The sequence below is a fragment of the Bufo gargarizans genome, chromosome 9, assembly GCF_014858855.1.
Source record: "Bufo gargarizans isolate SCDJY-AF-19 chromosome 9, ASM1485885v1, whole genome shotgun sequence".
NCBI lineage: Eukaryota > Metazoa > Chordata > Amphibia > Anura > Bufonidae > Bufo > Bufo gargarizans.
In genome coordinates, this window is record NC_058088.1 from 52104712 (window position 1) to 52127097 (window position 22386).

Genomic DNA, 22386 nt, shown 5'->3' on the forward strand with positions numbered 1-22386 from the left:
ACACATTCATTGCCTCTGATTTTGTGTGGTTTACCTTAAAGTTGGACACTTGTCCATACTGCTCGAACAGGGCTATCAGATGCGGGAAGGCCTCGACCGGGTTAGACACCATAACCAAAAGGTCATCTGCGTAGGCTGCATTAAGATGTTCGATGGAACTATTCTCCAATTTAATGCCCTTGATACCGGGATGTTCCCGAATAGCTTGAAGCAATGTTTCCATTACTAATATGTATAGGGCAGGCGATAACGGGCAACCCTGTCTCGTCCCATTCCGTATGGGGAAGGGAGGCGACAGAGTGCCATTAACCCTGATCCGGGCGCTTGGATCACTATACAGTGACATGATAGCGTTCCGGAACTGTTGAGGGAACCCGAACTTTTGCAAGGCCCCCATCATATATGCCCAATTCACCCGGTCAAAGGCCTTCTCCGCATCTATACCCAGCAGGACCAGGGGAATTCTTTTTTTAACAGCTAGTTGCATAATGGACAAGATTCTGCACGAATTGTGACTTCCTTCCCTGCCCGGAACAAAACCAGTCTGTTCAGGGTTTATAAGTTTAGGGAGAAGAGCACTTATCCTAGAAGCCATAAGTTTCGCCCAGACCTTAATATCGACGTTTAAGAGCGAGATTGGTCTGTAACTGCCACATAATTTAGGGTCCTTCCCTGGTTTGGGGAGGATAGTGACTGTGGCCTCAAGGGACTGCTTGTGTAGCTGGGATCCGTTCAGGAGCTCATTGCACCAGGCAGCCAAGTGAGGAGTCAGTACTTTGGAGAATTTTTTATAATAACCCACTGGGAAGCCGTCCGGGCCTGGACTCTTCCCTAGTGGCATGGAACCCAATAGTTTAGTAACTTCTTCCTCCGTTACAGGAGATAATAGAGCCTGGCCTTCTACCTCAGTTAAGGTGGGCAACTGTAAATGTTTTAGGAAGTTGTCTATCAGGGTATCTCTCCCCTCAGTGGATCCTGCCACCTCCTCTGGGAGACCGTAAAGATCGCTATAAAATTTTTGAAACTCAATGGCTATGTCTGACGTTTTATGTAGGGTAGTGCCATTTTTTGTATCAATGCCTGCAATATACATAGAGTCCTTTTTTTGTTTAAGCAAAGCGGACATGAGTTTCGTGCCTTTATCTCCATGTGAATAAAAGCGAAATTGCGAGTACTGGTACGTCTTCGCATAGCCTACATTTAGGTGATCCGTCAGCTGTTTACGTAGGATGGATAGCTGATCCCTGGCCTCAATGGCTCTAGACCTCTTATGTAGCGATTCAATATCAGCTATTTGCCTAAGTAGGTTATTAATGTGCTCCTGTCTGACCTTCTTGACTCTGCTGCCCAGCGCAATGAGCTCCCCCCTCATGACTTGTTTGTGCGTCTCCCAGACGGTCGTGAGCGGCATGCCTTCCGTGCAATTCTCCCTAAAAAACAATGTCAGTTTCTGAGTGAGAGTAGTTAGGTCAGATTGTTTATCTAAGAGTGTTTCATTTAACCGCCATTGTCTAGCGTGGATTGGCAAAGTTGGGAATTGGAGTGAAGCCGTCACCGGGGCATGGTCCGAAACTGTGATGGGTTCAATGGTGGACCGCTCCAGCCTGTCCGCACAGCTGCCAGAGATCAGGACATAGTCCAGCCTCTTATAGGTGTTGTGTGGGGCTGAAAAGAACGAAAAATCTTTGTCAACAGGGTGAAGCAGTCTCCAAGAATCCACCAAGTTAGCATCTGCAAGGTAATTATTAACCCTACCTATGACCATTTGAGTTAATTGTGAAATGCCATCCGAGGCGTCTAGTAAGGGATTCAGCGTCATATTTAAGTCACCCCCTATTAGTCTTATCCCTTCTGCAAAGGAGGCAAACGTTTTCAGAGTACCAATAAGCCATTTTGCTTGACCTCTGTTAGGGCTATATAAGCTGGCAAGAGTCACTACCTGGGTACCAATTGAGCCCTTCACAAATACATAGCGCCCTTCCGGGTCTTCTTGTTTACAAATCAGTTGAAAGGGGACATTCTTAGCTATGGCAATGCCCACACCCCTAGCTGCCTTACTATATTCACTAGTGAACCAGTGCCGAAAATAAGTCCTGGGAAGGGTAGGCGCATGCGCCGACTTAAAGTGCAATTCCTGCAGGAAACAGATGTCAGTATGCAATTTCTTCATCAACCTTATAACTTGTGACCTCTTCTGCGGGGTGTTAAACCCTCTGACATTAAATGACGTACATTTAATTAATGCCATGATAGCGTCTGATTAGGTTTTTTAGAGCGAGCAATAGATCAGATGCATGTGTGTGACCAGGGAAACTCAGTAACATAAAAAACACTACGAACAATTGATAAGTGGAGTAAAACTCCAACATGTGTGTCGGGTGACTTGTGCCTAACGCGCAGCCCATCAGAAAAAGGCAAAGCGCGAATGGCCCAAGCCAGCCTGTACTAAGGCGCTTGCACCAGGACTGCGCCAGTAGATCCCTGGTGAGTGCCATCTGGAACTGAAGGCAGATGGCAGTACGGGGGGAGAATGCCAACCTGTCCCATGAGCCATAGCAAACTGACTCAAGTATGTTAATCAGCATAAAAACCTAGCCCGGCCGGCCCTGTGGCCACACTCTGTCTCCAACATATCATATCACAGTGCATATGTTATAGGGCGACTCATAAACCTTAACCCCAAGGCTCCAATATATGCCGTAGATATGTAGATAAGTGACTACATTCCCGGATCAAAACCAGGAAAGGGGGGTATCACAGCGTCTGTATTCAACTAACTGTGTCAGCCCGCCATGGAGCGGCCCATCCGCAGCATCACAGCCAGGCCCCGTCCGGGACCCGACCACGAGGCGGCGGCTAGGCGTCTCATTAACGGCTATGAAAAAGGCAAACATAAATAATTATACATTATACTTGCAGAGCGGTGCACCAAAAATCAACAACCATAGTGTGGCCTAGCCGGCCTTCCCGCTTCCAACAATCGCCATCTGTAAGCATAGGCCATGCTGAAAAACCATGTACGTCGCTTAGGGCCTGACGTTGGGCTTCCTTTTATTCGTTGCTCTAATCCACTTCTGCTCCACCGGTAGGTCAGGCAATGGAACTCCTGTGTCAACCGACGGCAGCCAGGATGGTATGTCCAGTGGAGGTGTCTGAAGAAGGGACCATGCTGCTGGTAAGTCCGCTGGAGCACGTATCGTGCATCTCTTGCCCTCTGAAGAGAAAGTTAGTCCAAATGGAAATAGCCACTTGTAGGGTAGTTTGATCGCCCGTAGATGCTCTGTTAGTGGCCTCAAGATTCTCCTCTTGCTTAGGGTCGAGGGTGCTAGATCTTGATATAGTAGTATCTTGGCTCCTTCATATGTCGGCTCCCTCTGCTCTCTGGCCGCTTTGAGTATAGCAGCTGTATCTACGTATCGTAGCAGACCACATACTACATCTCTAGGCGGGTCTGTGTCTTTTGGCCTCGGCCTCAGCGCTCTGTGGATCCGCTCCACACAAATCTCAGCAGCCCGCTCTGCGCCCAATAGGCCCGAAAAAATGGCGGCAGCCGCTTCTGGTAGTGCGTCATGAGGCACCAGCTCTGGGAGACCACGCAGCCTGATGTTCTTCCGACGGCTACGATTTTCCTGGTCTTCTATTAGAGCAAAAGCGGTATCTAGCGAGGAGGCAATCGCTGCACTGTTGTCGCCCAAGGTATGAGCAAAAGTTAATATGGCCGCCTGATTGTGCTCCAACTTGTCCACCCGGTGTCCGATGTGCTTCACATCGTTCTTGATCTCCGTGAGTTCCTGCATCACCGGCGCCAGTGCTGTAGTCAGAGCTTGTTGTATAAACTGGCGTGAGATGGGAGCCGATGCAATCGCACGGGTCTGGGTGTCAGTGTCAGGAGAGACGCCTTCCGCTCCTTCTGCGTCTTGTGGCCACTCATCTTGTTCAAGCGGCGCCATCTTAGCAGCACTTGCGGCTGGTGATTTCTTGTGGAAGAATTTATCCATTTCTGGCGGATTTTTGTCCAACCTGTAGCGTTCTGGTGTTTCTCTGGGGATATATCTGCCTACTTTGCCCATTCTTGTACGGCTAGATAGCAGAATTTACTGGTTTGCTGGCTCACATGGAGAGGAGCTCTCTCACATGCGTCTTTCCCGGTCGGCTGTCAGGCTCCGCCCCATAGCAGTAATTTTCTTGTACATAGGAGCAGTATTATAGTAGTTATATTCTTGTACATAGGAGCAGTATTATAGCAGTTATATTCCTGTACAGAGGAGCAGTATTATAGTAGTTATATTCTTGTACATAGGAGCAGTATTATAGTAGTTATATTCTTGTACATAGGAGACAGTATTATAGTAGTTATATTCTTGTACATAGGAGCAGTATTATAGCAGTTATATTCTTGTACATAGGGGCAGTATTATAGTAGCTATATTCTTGTACATAGGAGCAGTATTATAGTAGTTATATTCTTGTACATAGGAGCAGTATTATAGTAGTTATATTCTTGTACATAAGGGGCAGTATTATAGTAGTTATATTCTTGTACATAGGAGACAGTATTATAGTAGTTATATTCTTGTACATAGGAGACAGTATTTTATAGTAGTTATATTCTTGTACATAGGAGCAGTATTATAGTAGTTATATTCTTGTACATAGGAGACAGTATTATAGTAGTTATATTCTTGTACATAGGAGCAGTATTATAGTAGTTATATTCCTGTACATAGGAGCAGTATTATAGTAGTTATATTCTTACACATAGGAGGCAGTATTATAGTAGTTATATTCTTATACATAGGAGGCAGTATTATAGTAGTTATATTCTTGTACATTGGAGCAGTATTATAGTAGTTATATTCTTGTACATAGGAGACAGTATTATAGCAGTTATATTCTTATACATAGGAGGCAGTATTATGGTAGTTATATACTAATATACAGGAGCAGTATTATAGTAGTTATATTCTTGTACATAGGAGACAGTATTATAGTAGTTATATTCTTGTACATAGGAGCAGTATTATAGTAGTTATATTCTTGTACATAGGAGACAGTATTATAGTAGTTATATTCTTGTACATAGGAGCAGTATTATAGTAGTTATATTCCTGTACATAGGAGCAGTATTATAGTAGTTATATTCTTACACATAGGAGGCAGTATTATAGTAGTTATATTCTTATACATAGGAGGCAGTATTATAGTAGTTATATTCTTGTACATTGGAGCAGTATTATAGTAGTTATATTCTTGTACATAGGAGACAGTATTATAGCAGTTATATTCTTATACATAGGAGGCAGTATTATGGTAGTTATATACTAATATACAGGAGCAGTATTATAGTAGTTATATTCTTGTACATAGGAGACAGTATTATAGTAGTTATATTCTTGTACATAGGAGCAGTATTATAGTAGTTATATTCTTGTACATAGGAGCAGTATTATAGTAGTTATATTCTTGTACATAGGAGCAGTATTATAGTAGTTATATTCTTGTACATAGGAGGCAGTATTATAGTAGTTATATTCTTGTACATAGGAGCAGTATTATAGTAGTTATATTCTTGTACATAGGAGCAGTATTATAGTAGTTATATTCTTGTACATAGAAGGCAGTATTATAGTAGTTATATTCTTGTACATAGAAGGCAGTATTATAGTAGTTATATTCCTGTACATAGGAGCAGTATTATAGTAGTTATATTCTTGTACATAGGAGGCAGTATTATAGTAGTTATATTCCTGTACATAGGAGGCAGTATTATAGTAGTTATATTCTTGTACATAGGAGCAGTATTAATAGCTATTTTCAGTATTCTCATTTATTTTGAACATTCTGTATTATTCTTGTTTTCTCTTCAGTGAGAGGAGTTGCCCTTTAAGACTGGGAGGATTTCTTCTATCAGTACATATTGTTTTGCAGAGAGTTGCACAGATTTTGGATCACACCCTTATATAATTCTGTAGAGGAAAAGAACAACAGGAACTATTTATTGTCCTGGATTGATAGGAATTCCAGGCTCTGTAAGGAGCAGGTCTTTCCCTGAGGTCCCATCATGGAGATGAATATATACAATACATTGAGGTTATCCCATTTGCAGAGTCAGTGCGCTGCCGTCCAGTCACACATTTACGTTGTCTGAATCTGAGCACAACCTTTCCTTCATGTTCTGAGGAGAAGGAGCTGCAGGGAGATAACAGCATTCACATACAGATACGGCTCCCAGCGCAGGCTGAATGTAACTGGGCGGTGGAGCTTTCATCCCATCGCAGCGCCATAAACCACGTGGATGGGATATTCATAGCAGTGAAATGTCCCTATTACAAGATGCAAACGGTGAAGAAATAAGCTGAGTATTGTGATGTAATCTGCTTCACGCTGCCGTACTGTAGGATCGGCTGTACTTTATATTCTGTTATATATCGAGTCCCATTATACTGAGCAGCAGCTAATCTCCGGAATAACCACCGTGCGCAGCACAGACAGCCGCCAGACGGGACCGGAGTGACTCCATAAGGTCCTGGTAGGTGGTCACAGGTCTCTGGGGCCATGCTGACTGCGGTGCATCCCACGTCTGCTGGAGGGGCTCAGGGGGGATCCATAGAGCGAGCACAGCCATCAAAGGGCTCCCACAGCTGCTAGAGGGGGCGTGGGGGGGATCCATAGAGCGAGCACAGCCATCAAAGGGGTCCCACAGCTGCTAGAGGGGGCGTGGGGGGGATCCATAGAGCGAGCACAACCATAGAAGGGGTCCCACAGCTGCTAGAGGGGGTGTGGGGAGGATCCATAGAGTGAGCACAGCCATCAAAGGGGTCCGACAGCTGCTAGAGGGGGTGTGGGGAGGATCCATAGTGTGAACATGACCATCGAAGGGGTCCGACAGCTGCTAGAGGGGGTGTGGGGGGATCCATAGTGTGAACACAACCATCGAAGGGGTCCGACAGCTGCTAGAGGGGGTGTGGGGGGATCCATAGTGTGAACACAACCATCGAAGGGGTCCGACAACTGCTAGAGGGGGCGTAGGGGAGGATCCATAGAGCGAGCACGGCCATCGAAGGGGTCCGACAGCTGCTAGAGGGGGTGTGGGGAGGATCCATAGAGTGAACACAACCATCGAAGGGGTCCGACAGCTGCTAGAGGGGGTGTGGGGGGGATCCATAGTGTGAACATCACCATCAAAGGGGTCCGACAGCTGCTAGAGGGGGTGTGGGAGGATCCATAGAGTGAACACAACCATCGAAGGGGTCCGACAGCTGCTAGAGGGGGTGTGGGAGGATCCATAGAGTGAACACAACCATCGAAGGGGTCCGACAGCTGCTAGAGGGGGTGTGGGGAGGATCCATAGTGTGAACACAACCATCGAAGGGGTCCGACAGCTGCTAGAGGGGGTGTGGGGGGGATCCATAGAGTGAACACAACCATCGAAGGGGTCCGACAGAGGGGGTGTGGGGGGATCCGACAGCTGCTAGAGGGGGTGTGGGGAGGATCCATAGAGTGAACACAACCATCGAAGGGGTCCGACAGCTGCTAGAGGGGGCGTGGGGGGATCCATAGAGCGAGCACAGCCATCAAAGGGGTCCCACAGCTGCTAGAGGGGGTGTGGGGGGGATCCATAGTGTGAACACAACCATCGAAGGGGTCCGACAGCTGCTAGAGGGGGTGTGGGGAGGATCCATAGAGTGAACACGACCATCGAAGGGGTCCGACAGCTGCTAGAGGGGGTGTGGGGGGGATCCATAGTGTGAACATGACCATCGAAGGGGTCCGACAGCTGCTAGAGGGGGTGTGGGGAGGATCCATAGTGTGAACACAACCATCGAAGGGGTCCGACAGCTGCTAGAGGGGGTGTGGGGGGGATCCATAGAGTGAACACAGCCATCGAAGGGGTCCGACAGCTGCTAGAGGGGGTGTGGGGGGGATCTATAGAGTGAACACAACCATCAAAGGGGTCCCACAGCTGCTAGAGGGGGTGTGGGGAGGATCTATAGAGTGAACACAACCATCGAAGGGGTCCGACAGCTGCTAGAGGGGGTGTGGGGAGGATCCATAGAGCGAGCACAGCCATCGAAGGGGTCCGACAGCTGCTAGAGGGGGTGTGGGGAGGATCCATAGAGCGAGCACAGCCATCGAAGGGGTCCGACAGCTGCTAGAGGGGGTGTGGGGGGGATCCATAGAGCGAGCACAGCCATCAAAGGGGTCCGACAGCTGCTAGAGGGGGCGTGGGGGGATCCATAGAGTGAACACAACCACCAAAGGGGTCCGACAGCTGCTAGAGGGGGTGTGGGGGGATCCATAGAGCGAGCACGGCCATCAAAGGGGTCCGACAGCTGCTAGAGGGGGTGTGGGGGGGATCCATAGAGCGAGCACAGCCATCAAAGGGGTCCGACAGCTGCTAGAGGGGGCGTGGGGAGGATCTATAGAGTGAACACAACCACCAAAGGGGTCCGACAGCTGCTAGAGGGGGCGTGGGGGGGATCCATAGAGCGAGCACGGCCATCAAAGGGGTCCGACAGCTGCTAGAGGGGGCGTGGGGGGATCCATAGAGTGAACACAACCACCAAAGGGGTCCGACAGCTGCTAGAGGGGGCGTGGGGGGATCCATAGAGCGAGCACGGCCATCAAAGGGGTCCGACAGCTGCTAGAGGGGGCGTGGGGGGATCCATAGAGCGAGCACAGCCATCGAAGGGGTCCGACAGCTGCTAGAGGGGGCGTGGGGGGGATCCATAGAGTGAACACAACCATCGAAGGGGTCCGACAGCTGCTAGAGGGGGTGTGGGGAGGATCCATAGAGTGAACACAACCATCAAAGGGGTCCGACAGCTGCTAGAGGGGGTGTGGGGGGGATCCATAGAGCGAGCACAGGCATCAAAGGGGTCCGACAGCTGCTAGAGGGGGTGTGGGGGGGATCCATAGAGCGAGCACAGCCATCGAAGGGGTCCGACAGCTGCTAGAGGGGGTGTGGGGGGGATCCATAGAGTGAGCACAGCCATCGAAGGGGTCCCACAGCTGCTAGAGGGGGCGTGGGGGGGATCCATAGAGTGAACATGACCATCGAGGCAATGCTCCATTGGGTTCAAGTCTCGACAATTAGGGGACAGGGTAGTTCTTGGAAGTCTTGGTCGCGCTCTTCCAACCAATGTCGAACATTTCTAGTCGTGTGGTATGTTGCATTGTCTTGCTGGAAGATCCTATCCGCCCCAGGGGAAGAGAAGCGGAGGTCCAATTCCGATACTGCCGCGAGAATTGGAGCCTTTTCTGCTGCCGCAGCTTCACTAGCAGAGGAGCAGTGACGTCCGTCTGCTCCGGAGCCCCATATGCAGTAGGTCCTCTGTACTGTTGTGGTAGACACACGTCTGGTGACCCCTGGGTCATTTTGGGGGGTGAGCTGCTCCTCTGTAGGGTGTCTGTCCGCCCTCGCACACCTTCATAGCCGACGTTCACCTCTCACATCAATTGCATACGGGGCTCTGCACTAGTTTCCATTATTCATAATGGAGCCATTTGTCCACTCACCATACACTTTCCCCACAGCAGCACGAGAACAGTTCACACTGCGCAGTGTCAGAAATATCTGCACCCGGGGCCAGAAAGTCAATAATCACCTCTTTCTGCATCTCTGATAAATCGCCCCTTTTGCCCATGACAGCCACGTGTGCTATATACCCACCAAGCCAGCTCACTACACCTTACATACCCACCAAGCCAGCTCACTACACCTTATATACCCACCAAGCCAGCTCTCTACACCTTATATACCCACCAAGCCAGCTTACTACACCTTACATACCCACCAAGCCAGCTCACTACACCTTATATACCCACCAAGCCAGCTCTCTACACCTTATATACCCACCAAGCCAGCTCACTACACCTTACATACCCACCAAGCCAGCTCACTACACCTTACATACCCACCAAGCCAGCTCACTACACCTTACATACCCACCAAGCCAGCTTACTACACCTTATATACCCACCAAGCCAGCTTACTACACCTTATATACCCACCAAGCCAGCTCACTACACCTTACATACCCACCAAGCCAGCTCTCTACATCTTATATACCCACCAAGCCAGCTCACTACACCTTATATACCCACCAAGCCAGCTTACTACACCTTACATACCCACCAAGACAGTTCTCTACACCTTATATACCCACCAAGCCAGCTTACTACACCTTATATACCCACCAAGCCAGCTCACTACACCTTACATACCCACCAAGCCAGCTCACTACACCTTACATACCCACCAAGCCAGCTCACTACACCTTACATACCCACCAAGCCAGCTCACTACACCTTACATACCCACCAAGCCAGCTTACTACACCTTATATACCCACCAAGCCAGCTCACTACACCTTACATACCCACCAAGCCAGCTCTCTACATCTTATATACCCACCAAGACAGTTCTCTACACCTTATATACCCACCAAGCCAGCTCACTACACCTTACATACCCACCAAGCCAGCTCACTACACCTTACATACCCACCAAGACAGTTCTCTACACCTTATATACCCACCAAGCCAGCTTACTACACCTTATATACCCACCAAGCCAGCTCACTACACCTTATATACCCACCAAGCCAGCTCACTACACCTTATATACCCACCAAGCCAGCTCTCTACACCTTACATACCCACCAAGCCAGCTCTCTACATCTTATATACCCACCAAGCCAGTACACTACACCTTACATACCCACCATGCCAGCTCTCTACACCTTATATACCCACCAAGCCAGCTCAGCACATGGGGCTTCCTTCATGAGCTACACGCTGCCAATGTGGAAAGTAGGAAGTGGTCAGAAAAATGGGACTGGACTGTGTTTTACTGCAGAGAATTCTTCAACCAACAGGTGGCAGTGTAGAGAACATAATGGGCTCATTGGCACACCAGGTGGTCATATTTTGTATTTCAAGCAGAAATGAATATTGTTGATATATAAATGTATTTTTGATATAGCAAACTATTATGTGAAGATTCGTGAAGCTTTTTTAGTAAGTTCCCCCAATGTTGGCAGGATGCTGTCTGTTCCAATTCTCATGTCAGCCCTAAAACTGGATCATGGCCAATATAGAGAGCTCATCTTTAGGACTATGCACATATCTCACCGAGTCTCTTTCTGCCTGGGTGCAATGAGGACGGCTCCTTTGTTTTAGCTGCCATGGAATTCTCCTCTCGGAGCGCTCTCCACACTTTGCACTGGTGTCTCTTCACGCTGGGGTGTCTCCTTTCTCATGACTGACTGCACACACTTTCTACTGTCTCTTTGCAGTTCCAGCATCTTTCCTTGCAGCACACAATTGCGGCTTACACTGCGGCAGACTGGCTGGTCTTTGTGGTTCCGACCTGGCTTCTCCAAAGGTATCTAACTGCTTCATGGTGTGGGGGCTAGGACGCGCAGGTCAGACACCTCTGCTGAAGACTACCCTTCTCCACTGCGATGCTCTGCAGCAACATCAACAGCAGAATTCACCTTCACTTGCTAGCTAACTACTCGCAGGATTCAGCTGGTTTTCTAGCTCTCCAGCTCAGCAGGCTTTTCTTTATCCCTATTACCAACTCTGCTATTATTGCTATTTATCTCACAGACATGAGCTTGAGGACCCTCATAGTTTAATCATGTGATCAAAAGGTCCTTTGCCCCCAAATATTATCCAACAGCAATACCACAATCAGACACTAGGTGGCAGCATTACCACAGTGTTAACATGCAGTGTTTTATGTCTATATTGCGGGGCAGTACAATGTCAGTGGTGCATGTCTCACCGCCCCTGGTGCAGGTCACCTGCAAAGTCCATCACAAGGCAACATGACTCATTCAATAGCACTGTACAAGCCACACTGGCATGCTACTCCTAACATGGCACACTAATGTGCGGGGAAATAGAATAGCATGACAACGAGGTCAAGTGGTAACCCATAGCAACAAGTTAACTTTAAGGCTAGGTCTACACGACGACATTTGTCGCGCGACAAAAAGTCGCGCGACAGATAGGGCGCAACAGTTGTCGCGCAACATTTTGTTGCACTAATGTCGCGCGACAATTTTTATAATGGCAGTCTATGGTGTCGCACTGCAACATGCGACATGTTGCGACTGCGACGCGACAGTCGCAGAAGAATGGATTTTCTGCGACTGTCGCGTCGCAGTCGCAGCATGTCGCATGTTGCAGTGCGACACCATAGACTGCCATTATAAAAATTGTCGCGCGACATTGGTGCAACAAAATGTCGCGCGACAAATGTCGTCGTGTAGACCTAGCCTAAAGGACACGTGGTTTTCCTGTAAGGCTGCTTCCAGCCCTCTTACAGGTGTGAACACTTTTGCAACCATGTTTTATTGCTCTACGTGAATTCTTTTAATAGTCCCGATTAAAGTCCGTTACCATTTTGTGTCTGCAGCCCCCCTGCAGAGCTATGTATCTCCATGGTTACAGACTACAAACAAATCCTGAGTAGTCTGATCCTGCGCTCATTGTAGACTCTTCTCTGCTCCTCACCCACAGGGAGAGGCAAGTCTGGGCAAGTGGCATGAGACATAGGCCGGCATAGGAGCGGTGTGCAGGAACAACGCTCAGAGACTTTTACCTTCTAAGAACTAGTGAAGACAAAGTGCATGATATACGGGCCGAGGGGCTTCTGTCTCTGTTTCCATTCACTGCCAGCAAGCAGAGATTTTCAATGGGAATTGTAAGACGCTGTGTACACCTATAGTGATGTTGATTTTTTTTTAATTATGAAAGTGGGGGCCATTCAATGCTGCGGTTTTCATGCGGCTGATGATTAGCGGTTCGCCGGCGATGACTGTGCTTCCAGCGCTTCTCCTCGATCTGGGAATCTTCCTCAGATGTGTTGATTTGCTGAACATTTCTCGGGCATTTTGTGCCAACAGGAAGGTCACAGGAGTGAAGGCCATAAAATCTAGAGAAGAAAATCGGAAGGTTTGAACGTGCGCCAGCCATTGTGCGGCTCCCCTGCCTATGACACGGCGCTGGCAGCTGGACGAGCGCAGGAGGAGATGAGGGTTCGGTAATCAGCAGAACAAAGTCCTGGAATCTCTGCAGGAAACGCAGAACAACGTTTCCTCTGCCGCTTGTGAGAGAAGATTTTTCCGTTGGCACCAAAAACCTTTGTGTAAACTGGTGGAGACACTTTCACCGAGAGAGCGACGAAGGCAGCAGGTGGCAGAACCCGCCGAGGCAAGGTGCCCACCCATGAGGTGCTGGACAAGGGGTCAGAACAGATCAGGAGATTCTCACCACTATTGTGGGTTCTGCTCTCCATGTCATATTCATGGCACTGACTGTTCTAGACTAGGATGGTTCTGGATGGAGGTACTATATAGATTCTAGATGGCATCTTGTAGGTTCTGGTTGGTGGTATCATTTGGGTTCTGTACACTTGCAATATTTAGGTTTTGGGTGTTGGACCTGTTATTAGGTTCTGGTTGGTGGCATTCTTTACTTTCTGGATGGTGATATCATTTAAGTTCTGGATGGAGGTACTATATCGATTCTAGGTGGTGGTATCTTTTAGGTTCTCGTTGGTAGTATAAGTTGGGTTCTTCATGGTGGTACTTAGGTTTTGGGTGGTGGACCTAGTATTAGGTTCTAGAGGGAGGTATAATATTATATAGATTCTAGATGGTGGTACGTTTTGGGTCCTGGTTGGTAGTATCATTTAGGTTCTTCATGGTGGTGGTATTTAGGTTTTGGGTGGTGAGCCTAGTATTAGGTTCTAGAGGGAGGTATAATATTATATAGATTCTAGATGGTGGTACGTTTTAGGTCCTGGTTGGTAGTATCATTTGGGTTCTTCATGGTGGTGGTATTTAGGTTTTGGGTGGTGGGCCTAGTATTAGGTTCTTCATGGTGGTATTTAGGCTCTGGATGATGGTATTATTTCGATTTCTCATAGTGTTATTATTGGGTATTGTATGGAAGTATTATGCACACTCTCTATGGTGACATAGTTTCTATTACAGTAATATTTGGGCTCTGCCCGGTATTATTATATGGTCTCTGTATGGTGACATTACTTGAGTTTTCTATGTGGTGTTATATGGGTTCAGCCCAGTGTATATTGGCTTTTTTGGTGTTGCCACTTGGACTTTGGGTTTTCTATAACAATGGTATTTGGGCTCTGTATGGCGGTTGTAACTGACCTCTGCTTGGAAGGGGTATTTTATGCTCTGTATAGTATATAGCAGTGCTATTTGGGCTCTGTATGGCGGTGGTACTGTATTTGGGTCCTGTATGGTGATGGTATTTGGCCGCTATATTACAGTGCTATTAGGGCCCTGTTTTTGCAGTTGAATATGAGTTCTGCTTTGTAGGGCTATTTTATGTTCTGTATGGGGATTGTATTTGGACTTTATATGATGGTTTTTGGTTTATAGCAGTGGTACTTGGGCTCTCTATGGCGGTGGTATTTTAATTCTTTATAGCAGTGGTATTTGGGCTCTCTATGGCGGTGGTATTTTAATTCTTTATAGCAGTGGTACTTGGGCTCTATATGGTGCTGGTATTTGGGTCCTGTGTGGCAGTGATATGAGCCCCCTGTATTGAGGTATTACTTTGCCTCTGTATGGCGACATTATTTTAGTATACCTATGTTGTGAGCACCCCCTGTCGTGATCTTGTCCCATCTGCCGGAGATCTCACTCAGATCCTTCAGTTTTCTCCTTGTTTCTTCCAGTGGCTTCAGATCACAAATCTAAAAACCCGCAGGCTACTCAATGTGATATACACCGCCCCAATCTGAGGATAGGTGAATGTTATAGCCTTATCTTTTGGTTCCACTCAATTTTCAAGATCTGTGCTTGCTGTCAGTGAATGGGAAGATGCATCCTGACCTGGTGATGTATGTTGCACAGTAGCTTAGCACGTTACAATGGGTCAGTGCAGGTAAGAATTATTAGTCGGGAGTTGGGAAAGAAAAGACATTTGTGGCCCTGAATCCAACAGCTCACAGATAATTGTCTGGACTGGAGACATTGTAACAAACCCCCAGCTATGGGTGACATTCGGTCTGGAAAAGTTTCAACCTCTGGATATTCTGAAAATTATTCCATTCTCAGACAGCAAGCAGTGATCTTGAAGTGAGGTGGAATTGAAACCAGTATTTTAGAAAGTTGCAGATGTTTTCATTTTGGATAAAAGAAAATGTTACTTTGTTTTCCTCGGTTTTTCTCAGTTTTTGCTGCATTGTGCGGTTCTGTGGCGTTCAGCGACCTCCCTGTCCCCTCCTCCACATGCAGCCCCCAAACACAGATGGCCGCCTTATTGCAGCAGAGCCAGGGATGCTCCGTGAATGTTAGGCAGGATTAGTGCACTTGTTACTGGTTACTGTGGAAGTGGAAGCTTCCCTGCTGCTCCACAACATGGAGCCGTTCACTGCAATCCGCAGAGATGGAGATGCTGCGCAAAAGCAACTTCACATTATCCCAAAATCCCCAAAATCATAGTGGGAGAGAAAGTGGGAACCAACCCTATTCATAGAGGAGAAGAGGGGAGCGCAGGAGCAGGGAGCGGGGAGCGCAGGAGCGGGGAGCGCAGGAGCAGGGAGCGGGGAGCGCAGGAGCGGGGAGCGCAGGAGCAGGGAGCGGGGAGCGCAGGAGCAGGGAGCGCAGGAGCAGGGAGCGGGGAGCGCAGGAGCAAGGAGCGGGGAGTGCAGGAGCGGGGAGCGCAGGGAGCGGAGAGCGCAGGAGCAGGGAGTGCAGGAGCAGGGAGCGGAGAGCGCAGGAGCAGGGAGCGCAGGAGCAGAGAGCGCAGGGAGCGGAGGAGCGGGAGTGCAGGAGCGGGGAGCGCAGGATTCTCCAGAAAGATGTGCAATAAACCAGAAATCTGTGGTGTTGCATAGGACTGCAGGTGACATCTACTACATTATCTGTACTCAGAGAGTCATCACTGTGTTATCTGTGGTGTTACATAGGACTGCAGGTGACATCTACTACATTATCTGTACTCAGAGAGTTATCACTGTGTTATCTGTGGTGTTACATAGGACTGCAGGTGACATCTACTACATTATCTGTACTCAGCGAGTTATCGCTGTATTATCTGTGGTGTTACATAGGACTGCAGGTGTCATCTACTACATTATCTGTACTCAGCAAGTTATCGCTGTGTTATCTGTGGATTTGTTACATAGGACTGCAGGTGACGTCTACTATATTATCTGTACTCGGCGAGTTATTGCTGTGTTATCTGTGGTGTTACATAGGACTGCAGGTGACATCTACTACATTATCTATACTCAGAGAGTTACCCCTGTGTTATCTGTGGTGTTACATAGGACTGCAGGTGACATCTACTACATTATCTGTACTCAGAATGCTATTACTGTGTTATCTGTGGTGTTACATAGGACTGCAGGTGACGTCTACTACATTATCTGTACTCAGAATGCTATTACTGTGTTATCTGTGGTGTTACATAGGACTGCAGGTGACGTCTACTACATTATCGGTACTCAGAATGCTATTACTGTGTTATCTGTGGTGTTACATAGGACTGCAGGTGACATCTACTACATTATCTGTACTCAGCGAGTTATCGCTGTATTATCTGTGGTGTTACATAGGACTGCAGGGGACATCTACTACATTATCTGTACTCAGCAAGTTATCGCTGTGTTATCTGTGGATTTGTTACATAGGACTGCAGGTGACGTCTACTATATTATCTGTACTCGGCGAGTTATTGCTGTGTTATCTGTGGTGTTACATAGGACTGCAGGTGACATCTACTACATTATATGTACTCAGAGAGTTATCAGTGTTATTTGTGGTGTTACATAGGACTGCAGGTGACATCTACTACATTATCTGTATTCAGAGAGTTACCCCTGTATTATCTGTGGTGTTACATAGGACTGCAGGTGACATCTACTACATTATCTGTACTCAGAGAGTTATCACTGTGTTATCTGTAGTGTTACATAGGACTGCAGGTGACAACTACTACATTATCTGTACTCAGATCTATCACTGTGTTATCTGTGGTGTTACATAGGACTGCAGGTGACATCTACTACATTATCTGTACTCAGAGAGTTATCACTGTGTTATCTGTGGTGTTACATAGGACTGCAGGTGACATCTACTACATTATCTGTACTCAGCGAGTTATCGCTGTATTATCTGTGGTGTTACATAGGACTGCAGGGGACATCTACTACATTATCTGTACTCAGCAAGTTATCGCTGTGTTATCTGTGGATTTGTTACATAGGACTGCAGGTGACGTCTACTATATTATCTGTACTCGGCGAGTTATTGCTGTGTTATCTGTGGTGTTACATAGGACTGCAGGTGACATCTACTACATTATCTATACTCAGAGAGTTACCCCTGTGTTATCTGTGGTGTTACATAGGACTGCAGGTGACATCTACTACATTATCTGTACTCAGAATGCTATTACTGTGTTATCTGTGGTGTTACATAGGACTGCAGGTGACGTCTACTACATTATCTGTACTCAGAATGCTATTACTGTGTTATCTGTGGTGTTACATAGGACTGCAGGTGACGTCTACTACATTATCGGTACTCAGAATGCTATTACTGTGTTATCTGTGGTGTTACATAGGACTGCAGGTGACATCTACTACATTATCTGTACTCAGCGAGTTATCGCTGTATTATCTGTGGTGTTACATAGGACTGCAGGGGACATCTACTACATTATCTGTACTCAGCAAGTTATCGCTGTGTTATCTGTGGATTTGTTACATAGGACTGCAGGTGACGTCTACTATATTATCTGTACTCGGCGAGTTATTGCTGTGTTATCTGTGGTGTTACATAGGACTGCAGGTGACATCTACTACATTATATGTACTCAGAGAGTTATCAGTGTTATTTGTGGTGTTACATAGGACTGCAGGTGACATCTACTACATTATCTGTATTCAGAGAGTTACCCTGTATTATCTGTGGTGTTACATAGGACTGCAGGTGACATCTACTACATTATCTGTACTCAGAGAGTTATCACTGTGTTATCTGTAGGTGTTACATAGGACTGCAGGTGACAACTACTACATTATCTGTACTCAGAGTCTATCACTGTGTTATCTGTGGTGTTACATAGGACTGCAGGTGACATCTACTACATTATCTGTACTCAGAGAGTTATCACTGTGTTATCTGTGGTGTTACATAGGACTGCAGGTGACATCTACTATATTATCTGTACTCAGCGAGTTATCACTGTGTTATCTGTGGTGTTACATAGGACTGCAGGTGACATCTACTACATTATCTGTACTCCGAGAGTTATCACTGTGCTATCTGTGGTGTTACATAGGACTGCAGGTGACATCTACTACACTATCTGTACTCAGAGAGTTATCACTGTGTTATCTGTGGTGTTACATAGGACTGCAGGTGACATCTACTACATTATCTGTACTCCGAGTGTTATCACTGTGCTATCTGTGGTGTTACATAGGACTGCAGGTGACATCTACTACACTATCTGTACTCAGAGAGTTATCACTGTGTTATCTGTGGTGTTACATAGGACTGCAGTTGACATCTACTACATTATCTGTACTCAGAGAGTTATCACTGTGTTATCTGTGGTGTTACATAGGACTGCAGGTGACATCTACTACATTATCTGTACTCCGAGAGTTATCACTGTGTTATCTGTGGTGTTACATAGGACTGCAGGTGACATCTACTACATTATCTGTACTCAGAGAGTTATCACTGTGTTATCTGTGGTGTTACATAGGACTGCAGGTGACATCTACTACATTATCTGTACTCAGCGAGTTATCGCTGTGTTATCTGTGGTGTTACATAGGACTGCAGGTGACATCTACTACATTATCTGTACTCAGATCTATCACTGTGTTATCTGTGGTGTTACATAGGACTGCAGGTGACATCTACTACATTATCTGTACTCAGAGTTATCGCTGTGTTATCTGTAGTGTTACATAGGACTGCAGGTGACATCTACTACATTATCTGTACTCAGAGAGTTATCACTGTGTTATCTGTGGTGTTACATAGGACTGGATGTTTTTATTTTATAATCTGTAATTTTTCATCTTCATATTGAGTTAGATGCTGCTGCTTTATACTCCAGTAACATCCAGAGCTGGATTCATAGTTCTGCTCCTGCCGTGCATTGCATTGTGGGAGATGTAAACAGCTGTACGCCTTACAGTGCAGACACTGAACCAGCAGGCAGCAACAGTAAACACGCAGATTTGGATGTGACTGGAGGATGGGGGTCAAATTCAGAATCGGTAGAGGATAAGGCGGCAGAATGTAGAATTCGGGTAGGGGGCATGCTGAGGATCCTGGGGGCTTCATCCGCAGAGGTTAGATGAGCACATTATTATACCGGGGCGGTCTCTTTGGACGCCCCCTCTGCAGCCGGTGACTTTGGCTTCTGTCAGTTTTGCGCAGTTTTGTTGTTTGTTTCCGGATATGATTTTTCCATCGTCTCCGCGTAATGTGGTTAAAAGTAGCAGCGGTGAGAAGTTTGCGCCCGTCGAGGGACTCCATCCTCATTAATCCCATTTTTATAATTTGGAATTAATTTTGTGCATTTATCATTCGTCTTCGGAGGAGTCTCCGCTCTTCCCCTTCTTGGCGTAATGAACAATTTGGCTCTCGTAAGGACATTTGCAGCTACCGGATCAGGTGATTAACGCGCCGCTGCGCTCTATTATCCGTCTGATGCCTCTATCCTCTGATTAACAATTAGACAATATCAGACGAGCTCCTCGCCGCGCGAATCCCCTGCCCCCTTCTTCCAAGCGGCCCAGGAGAGGACGCTGCGCAATCGCATCATTTCATGCCCGGCGGGTGATTTTCGCCTTCAATCATCTCCGTAATTTAAGGTTTAATATCGTTTATTGGGTTTTAGTTTCGACAGAGAAATAAATCAAGAAAAAACTTCAATCTGCAAAAAAACAAAACATCAAAGTTATCACTGAGACCCGATGGAGCAGGAATGTGCGAGGATTTACCAGAATTCCGATAATCTGGCATCACTGGAGATGCGGAAGCGCCAAATTATCAGATCTTCTGAACCATTTGTTGCCTATGTCTCAATACACACATAATGTGCTTTATGTCTACTTACCTGCTCCTGTACAAAGCCCAGGTATGTAGCTCTGTCGTCCATGCACGGGTCGCACTAACGTCGTGTGGCAGATTATCAGACATTTCACTGCATATGGTATAGAGAGATGCCGGTGTATTGTGCTTTGCATAAGTATTGGCGCCTCTAAGAAATTATGTTCTGCAGCTGGAGCATCATTACAAAAATGAAGTGCAACCTATAGAGACCCCATAGGCCACTGTACGGGCCTCCTGCGCAATAGAATGGGAACCTATAGAGCCCCCAGGGGCCACTGTACAGCTCTCCTGCCCACTAGAGTGGGAACCTATAGAGACCTGAGGGGCTGCAGCACGGGCCTCCTGCACAATAGAATGGGAACCTATAGAGACCCCAGGGGCCGCTGTACGGGCCTCCTGCCCACTAGAATGAAAACCTATAGAGACCCCAGGGGCCGCTGCTGTATGGGCCTCCTGCACAATAGAATGGAAACCTATAGAGACCCCAGGGGCCGCTGTACGGGTCTCCTGCACAATAGAATGGGAACCTATAGAGCCCCCAGGGGCCACTGTACGGGTCTCCTGCACAATAGAATGGGTAACCTATAGAGACCCCAGGGGCCGCTGCTGTATGGGCCTCCTGCCCACTAGAATGGAAACCTATAGAGACCCGAGGGGCTGATGCACGGGCCTCCTGCCCACTAGAATGGGAACCTATAAAGCCCCCAGGGGCCGCTGCTGTATGGGCCTCTTGCACAATAGAATGGGATCCTATAGAGACCCCAGGGGCCACTGCACGGGCCTCCTGCACAATATAATGGGAACCTATAGAGACGCCAGGGGCCACTGTACGGGCCTCCTGCACAATAGAATGGAAACCTATAGAGACCCGAGGGGCAGCTGTACGGGCCTCCTGCACACTAGAATGGGAACCTATAGAGACGCCAGGGGCCACTGTACGGGTCTCCTGCCCACTAGAATGGGAACCTATAGAGACGCCAGGGGCCACTGTACAGGCCTCCTGCCCACTAGAATGGGAACCTATAGATACCCCAGGGGCAGCTGCACGGGCCTCCTGCCCACTAGAATGGGAACATATAGAGACCCCAGGGGCCACTGTACGGGCCTCCTGCCCACTAGAATGGGAACCTATAGATACCCCAGGGGCAGCTGCACGGGCCTCCTGCCCACTAGAATGGGAACGTATAGATACCCCAGGGGCAGCTGCACGGGCCTCCTGCACACTAGAATGGGAACGTATAGAGACCCCAGGGGCCACTGTACGGGCCTCCTGCCCACTAGAATGGGAACCTATAGATACCCCAGGGGCAGCTGCACGGGCCTCCTGCCCAATAGAATGGGAACGTATAGATACCCCAGGGGCAGCTGCACGGGCCTCCTGCACACTAGAATGGGAACGTATAGAGACCCCAGGGGCAGCTGTACGGGCCTCCTGCACACTAGAATGGGAACCTATAGAGACCCCAGGGGCCACTGTACAGGCCTCCTGCCCACTAGAATGGGAACCTATAGATACCCCAGGGGCAGCTGTACGGGCCTCCTGCACACTAGAATGGGAATGTATAGAGACCCCAGGGGCCACTGTACGGGCCTCCTGCACACTAGAATGGGAACCTATAGAGACGCCAGGGGCCACTGTACGGGCCTCCTGCCCACTAGAATGGGAACCTATAGATACCCCAGGGGCAGCTGTACGGGCCTCCTGCACACTAGAATGGGAACGTATAGAGACCCCAGGGGCCACTGTACGGGCCTCCTGCACACTAGAATGGGAACCTATAGAGACGCCAGGGGCCACTGTACGGGCCTCCTGCCCACTAGAATGGGAACCTATAGATACCCCAGGGGCAGCTGCACGGGCCTCCTGCCCACTAGAATGGGAACCTATAAAGCCCCCAGGGGCCGCTGCTGTATGGGCCTCTTGCACAATAGAATGGGAACCTATAGATACCCCAGGGGCCACTGCACGGGCCTCCTGCACACTGAAACCTGACCCCTCACACTTGTAATGGGGACCCAGAGGGGTTTTTCCTCTGGGTTCTGGGATTTTTAGGGACAATAACATAAAACTAACAAAAGTGACAAATTATCCCAAAAACAGCAAAATCTTGACCTCTTGTTGCTCCTCTGTTGCAGCAAATTCCTCCCGACGTCTCTCCGGTATAATCCACGTATCTTACGCTTTTCCTAGATTTCACTTCTGTTTTGTAAAATGCACATTTTGGCGATTCCTGCTGGGGGTCGGCGA